This window comes from Labeo rohita, chromosome 19 (genome assembly GCF_022985175.1).
Source record: "Labeo rohita strain BAU-BD-2019 chromosome 19, IGBB_LRoh.1.0, whole genome shotgun sequence".
In the NCBI taxonomy this organism is placed as follows: Eukaryota; Metazoa; Chordata; class Actinopteri; order Cypriniformes; family Cyprinidae; genus Labeo; species Labeo rohita.
Window position 1 is genome coordinate 8,336,970 of NC_066887.1, and position 6,020 is coordinate 8,342,989.

The window sequence follows — 6,020 nt, forward strand, 5'->3', positions numbered from 1 at the left end:
AGTCATGAGGGTCTATTTTTCAATTTTACAAATCATCTGAAACCTGAATAAACAAGCTTCCCATTGATGTATGATTTGTTAAGATATTGATATATCAATTTTTGGCCGAGATACAACTATTTGAATATATGGAATCTGAGGGTACAAATAAATAAATAAATTATTATATATATATAAATAATAATAATAATATTATATATATATATATATAAAATCACTTTTAAAGTTGTCCAAATGAAGTTCTTAATGCACATTATTAATCAAAAATTAAGTTTTTATATATTTACAGTATGAATTTTACAAAATATCCTCATTGTACATGATCTTTACTCAATTTCCTAATGATTTTTCAACAATTTTGACCCATACAATGTATTTTTGGCTACTGCTACAAATATATCCCAGCGACTTAAGATGCTGTTTTGCAGTCCAGGGTCACAAATGATTCTTAGCCTCCAAATATAGCATATCAGATTTAATAAATAACCCATTTCATACTTAAACATGCAAAAAGTTTGACCCACTATAAAATTCTTAAACAAATCTTCTATATGGTGTCAGCTACATGGCATAAAAAGTACTGTTAAAATGACTCTAAACGCATTTGCACTAATATCTGACAGTATCCAGCAAGAATAAAATTAAAGCATATACCATAAGGTGGATCTGCTACTCGTGTAAAAAAAAAAAATAAAATTCCAACAACTTCATATTGAGCTGTTATAGCGATTTTTATTAAACTTAAAAGAAACCAGTAAATAAACACAAAAAAATAAAATAAAAATTATACAAAGAACTGAGAAGTCAAAAACAAGCAGTTACTTTCTCAAACTGTTCTTGAAATGAGGTACAACACTGATACAAGTGTTTAAAAGTTATAATGTACAATAACTACAGAGAAGCTTGACGGTTCACCCTTGCGCTGCAAACCAGCCACCACAACCTTTCAGCCACCGCATCAACTTCAGTCCTTAAAAGAAAACAACCGTATTAGATTACAAGTGGGGAAAGCAAGCGTATTTGTTGTCTGTCTGTGTTTCAGTGCGCTGCGAGAAAGTTACTTCATTGCGTTTCAGTGGTACCGAACAACGCGTTCATCATTAACACCCAATTTTAACCAAAGTTAAAGAAATTCACTTCCAGAATGACAATTTACTGATAATTTACTCACCCCCCCATGTCTGTCTTTCTTCAGTCACAAATAAATTAAGGTTTTGAGAAAACAGTCCAAGATTTTTCTCCACATATTACACTTTAATAGGGATCAGCAGGTTGAAGGTCCAAATTGCAGTTTTAATGCAGCTTCAAAGGACTCGGCATGATCCCGGCTGAGGAATAAGGGTCTTATCTGATGAAACAATGTCATCTTAATTAATAAATAAAATGTATGCACTTTTTAACCATAAATGTTCATCTTGCACTAGTATTCATGCATTATGTAATCACGTTGGAAAGGTCACACATGGTTAGTTCTTCGTCTGTGTACTTTGGCTCAAAAAGGTAGGGTAGGACGAAAAACTTCTCTCCTCCAACATTGTTGTTTTACCTTTTTTGGTAGAAGGTTTTTACCTTTCTTTGCACTTTCGCTTCGTGAACACCGGGTCAATACTTCTGCCTACTGCACGTGCATGATTACATAATGCGTGAGGTCGAGCTTGTGCAAATCGAGCATTTATGGTTAAAAAGTATATAAACATTTTTCTAAGAATATGAATGATCGTTTCACTAGATAAGGCCATTATTCCTCAGACGGGATCAAGCAGAGTCCTTTGAAGCTGCATTGAAACAGCAGTTTGGACCTTTAACCCATTGAAGTCCACTATATATAGAAAAATCCTGGACCGTTTTCTTTAAAAACCTTAATTTCTTTTGACTGAAGAAAGAAAGACATCTTGGATGACATGAGGGCAAGTAAATTAAGGAAATTTTAGTTCTGGGAGTGAACTATTCCTTTAAGTTTACTGGACCAGTACTTACACACTGACAAGTCTCTACATTAATAATTCTGGCATCACGGCAACCTAAAAAATTAAAAATAAAATAACGTTAATTAGAAGTTCTTCATAACGAAAAACATTTTACACAAAAAAAATAATCATCACTGCACATCATTGATAAAACATCAGAAACACTGTTAGGACACCAACCTTACATAGCTTCACAGGCTGAAGACGATGTCTATATCAGCTTCAAAACCTTAGCTGAAAACCTTGAAAATAAACACTATTTGTTAGACATCATTCATGGACCACATTAGCAAAGTCAGAGGAAAAAGAAACACCTTCTTACCCACTAGTCGTCAACTGTTGCCATCAACCATCCAGCTAGAATCCAACCTAAAGGTTAAAAGGTATTTAGATATTTAGGGACATCCAAACCAGCACAAATCAATCATAAGCTGTACTGCATGTGTTCAGTGCACTGTGAAAGAGCTTCATGGGTAAATCAGAGACTCTAGTCTAATGAATCATCATTACATGCAATAATGGACAACAGGACAAAATGCTTCCTTCGAAAAGCACTCATTATTCAAGATCTCATTGGCATAAACTAGTTCTTACCCATTGGCTGTCAGCCATTGACATCAGCTATCTGGCAACATCCATTGCTCCCATCAAACCTGTAAAAAGTTCAACATTTAGAGAGACATCCAAGCCACAACAAATCAATCATAAGCTGTACAGCATGTGTTCAGTGCACTGTGAAAGAGCTTCATGGGTAAATCAGAGACTCTAGTCTAATGAATCATCATTACATGCAATCATGGATAAAATAAAATGCTTCTTTTGGAAAAACTAATTTGTTAGAGGTTTTCATTGGGATAAACTCTCTTACCCAATGGATAGCAGCTGTTGACATCAGCTACCTGGCAACATCCGTTCCTCCCATCCAACCTGTAAGAAAAAAAGTGACTTCAACTTTTAGAAAAAAAAAAAAAAAAAAAAAAAAAAAAAAGCTACTAGAAATCAATCATAAGCTGTACTGCATGTGTTCAGTGCACTGTGAAAGAGCTTCATGGGTAAATCAGAGACTCTAGTCTAATGAATCATCATTACATGCAATAATGGATAAAATAAAATGCTCCCTCTGAAAATTAAGACTAATTTGTTAGAAGTTTTCATTGGGATAAACTCTCTTACCCAATGGATATCAGCTGCTGACATCAGCTGGCAACATCTGATCCTCCCATCCGACCTGTACAGAAAAAGTTACTTCAACTTTTAGAAAAAAATCCAAGCTACTAGAAATCAATCATAAGCTGTACTGCATGTGTTCAGTGCACTGTGAAAGAGCTTCATGGGTAAATCAGAGACTCTAGTCTAATGAATCATCATTACATGCAATCATGGATAAAATAAATTGCTTCTTTTGGAAAAACTAATTTGTTAGAGGTTTTCATTGGGATAAACTCTCTTACCCAATGGATATCAGCTGCTGACATCAGCTACCTGGCAACATCCGTTCCTCCCATCCAACCTGTAAGAAGAAGAAGAAAAGAAGAAAAAAAAAAAAAAAAAAAAAAAAAAGGTGACTTCAACTTATAGAAAAAAAAAAAAATAAGAAGCTACTAGAAATCAATCATAAGCTGTACTGCATGTGTTCAGTGCACTGTGAAAGAGCTTCATGGGTAAATCAGAGACTCTAGTCTAATGAATCATCATTACATGCAATCATGGATAAAATAAAATGCTTCTTTTGAAAAGACTAACTGTTAGTGGTTTTAATTAAAAAAAAAAAAAACATTCTTACCCAATGGATATCAGCTGTTGACATCAGCTGCCTGGCCACATCCGTTCTTCCCATCCAACCTGTAAATATTAAACATTTAGAAACAAAAAAAAAAACAAACCACTACAAAATCAATCATAAGCTGTACTGCATGTGTTCAGTGCACTGTGAAAAAGCTTCATGGGTAAATCAGAGACTCTAGTCTAATGAATCATCATTACATGCAATCATGGACAACAGGACAAAATGCTTCCTTCGAAAAGCACTCATTATTCAAGATTTCATTGGCATAAACTAGTTCTTACTCATTGGCTGTCAGCCATTGACATCAGCTATCTGGCAACATCCATTGCTCCCATCAAACCTGTAAAAGTTCAACATTTAGAGAGACATCCAAGCCACAACAAATCAGTCATAAGCTGTACTGCATGTGTTCAGTGCACTGTGAAAGAGCTTCATGGGTAAATCAGAGACTCTAGTCTAATGAATCATCATTGCATGCAATCATGGATAAAATAAATTGCTTCTTTTGGAAAAACTAATTTGTTAGAGGTTTTCATTGGGATAAACTCTCTTACCCAATGGATAGCAGCTGTTAACATCAGCTACCTGGCAACATCCGTTCCTCCCATCCAACCTGTAAGAAAAAGGTGACTTCAACTTTTAGAAAAAAAAAAAAAAAAAAACAAGCTACTAGAAATCAATCATAAGCTGTACTGCATGTGCTCAGTGCACTGTGAAAGAGCTTCATGGGTAAATCAGAGACTCTAGTCTAATAAATCATCATTACTTGCAATCATGGATAAAATAAATAGCGTCTTTTGAAAAGAATAATTTGTTAGAGGTTTTCATCGGGATAAACTCTCTTACCCAATAGATAGCAGCTGTTGACATCAGCTACCTGGCAACTTCCGTTCCTCCCGACCAACCTGTAAGAAAAAGTTACTTCAACTTTTAGAAAAAAAAAAATAAAAAATCCAAGCTACTAGAAATCAATCATAAGCTGTACTGCATGTGTTCAGTGCACTGTGAAAGAGCTTCATGGGTAAATCAGAGACTCTAGTCTAATGAATCATCATTACATGCAATACTGAACAGGGGTTTTCAATCATTAAGCATCACAGAACCCAAAACAGGTTCAGAGGGACCACCATCCTAAAGTTTAAAAGGCTATATATTTATATATACAGTCAATTTTTATACTGTGAAAATGATTAGAAATTTGAAATTATTTTGCAAAATACTATTATATACTGAAAAACATACACGCATATACATACATGCTATCATACAGCTTTTCAGTTGTCAGGTTTTTAGTTCTACTCACTATAGTACTGCAAACGTAATTATTTAACCAATGTTTTAATTTAATGCATTTATTTTAGTTACTGTTTTTTATGTTTTCGCGACCCCTGTTTGTCCCCGGACCCCAGTATGAAAACCCCTGAGAAAAAAATAAATAAATAAATAAATACCGCTGTCTCATACTTACTGGGAATTTTACTTCGGCCCATTCTTTAAGGGTTGGTTTCCCAACCCATCCACATTCAGTTCAAGTAAACATGACCTGCAAAACAATAAACGAAATATTATTAAATCATATTCGATTAAGCATGTTGATCTATGGACCAAAGGCGAGGCCATAAGCGCTGCGCAGTCATTTTCAGCTCTTGAATTAGCGCTAACACAGTCGACGCTTCATCGCAAACTTAAATCTAAAAGACTAAACTGTGTTTTGGGGTACGCATTATAATAAAAAATAACAAATAAATAAAAGTCAAGGTCATTCTCCCATACCTCAAGCACTGACGCATCTTCAGAATAGAAAGGCTCGCGCAGCGTGCAAGCGAGGAAATTAAACAGGGTCCTAATGCTGCAGGGAAGGTACCGAAACATCTGCCTGAATGAAAATATAAGCTTATTTTGTGCAGATATTACATTAAACATTTTTCGTTATTTTTTCTTTTCTTCTTTACACTTTTTTTTTTTTTTTTTAAAAACACGCATTTTATGACTTGAACTGAGTGTGATATTCATGTTGTTAAAAACAATTATCACGCCACAGAAGTATTTAAGCATACTAATTTAACTAATATCTTTTCTTTAATCGATATATATACATATATAAACACAGTCATACAGTATGCAGTAGTAACTGCTGTAAATTAAATCTAATTATTAAAAAACAGTTAAAGTTAAATGTTGTTAAAGAAAAGAAAACGTAAATATATAAAAATACGAAAAATAGTGTATTAATATTTCAGTATTTGTATGATCATATCTACTGACTG

At 34.1% G+C, this 6,020-nt stretch overlaps 1 long non-coding RNA gene and 7 other non-coding genes across 14 annotated transcripts; all 8 read right to left on the minus strand.

The window, feature by feature from the left end:
• Positions 1 to 712: 712 nt before the first annotated feature.
• Positions 713 to 5,613, minus strand: LOC127182348 (uncharacterized). Of its 7 annotated transcripts, XR_007829877.1 has the most exons (14): positions 5,527 to 5,613; positions 5,222 to 5,296; positions 4,600 to 4,658; positions 4,308 to 4,366; positions 4,035 to 4,093; positions 3,751 to 3,809; positions 3,419 to 3,477; positions 3,141 to 3,195; positions 2,836 to 2,894; positions 2,562 to 2,620; positions 2,290 to 2,336; positions 2,148 to 2,209; positions 1,978 to 2,021; positions 713 to 970 (listed from the first exon to the last, which is right to left on the minus strand). It is a non-coding gene; the product is annotated as an uncharacterized LOC127182348 (long non-coding RNA). The 7 variants fall into 7 exon arrangements; XR_007829878.1 differs by lacking the exon at positions 4,308 to 4,366; XR_007829883.1 differs by lacking the exon at positions 3,751 to 3,809.
• Positions 2,411 to 2,478, minus strand: LOC127182435 (small nucleolar RNA SNORD52). The gene has a single exon (XR_007829903.1). It is a non-coding gene; the product is annotated as a small nucleolar RNA SNORD52 (small nucleolar RNA).
• On the minus strand, positions 2,689 to 2,756 carry LOC127182434 (small nucleolar RNA SNORD52). Its single transcript, XR_007829902.1, has one exon. It is a non-coding gene; the product is annotated as a small nucleolar RNA SNORD52 (small nucleolar RNA).
• Positions 2,990 to 3,057, minus strand: LOC127182436 (small nucleolar RNA SNORD52). The gene has a single exon (XR_007829904.1). It is a non-coding gene; the product is annotated as a small nucleolar RNA SNORD52 (small nucleolar RNA).
• On the minus strand, positions 3,272 to 3,339 carry LOC127182437 (small nucleolar RNA SNORD52). Its single transcript, XR_007829905.1, has one exon. It is a non-coding gene; the product is annotated as a small nucleolar RNA SNORD52 (small nucleolar RNA).
• LOC127182438 (small nucleolar RNA SNORD52) lies at positions 3,599 to 3,666 on the minus strand. Its single transcript, XR_007829906.1, has one exon. It is a non-coding gene; the product is annotated as a small nucleolar RNA SNORD52 (small nucleolar RNA).
• On the minus strand, positions 3,884 to 3,951 carry LOC127182432 (small nucleolar RNA SNORD52). Its single transcript, XR_007829901.1, has one exon. It is a non-coding gene; the product is annotated as a small nucleolar RNA SNORD52 (small nucleolar RNA).
• Positions 4,745 to 4,812, minus strand: LOC127182439 (small nucleolar RNA SNORD52). The gene has a single exon (XR_007829907.1). It is a non-coding gene; the product is annotated as a small nucleolar RNA SNORD52 (small nucleolar RNA).
• Positions 5,614 to 6,020: the final 407 nt, after the last annotated feature.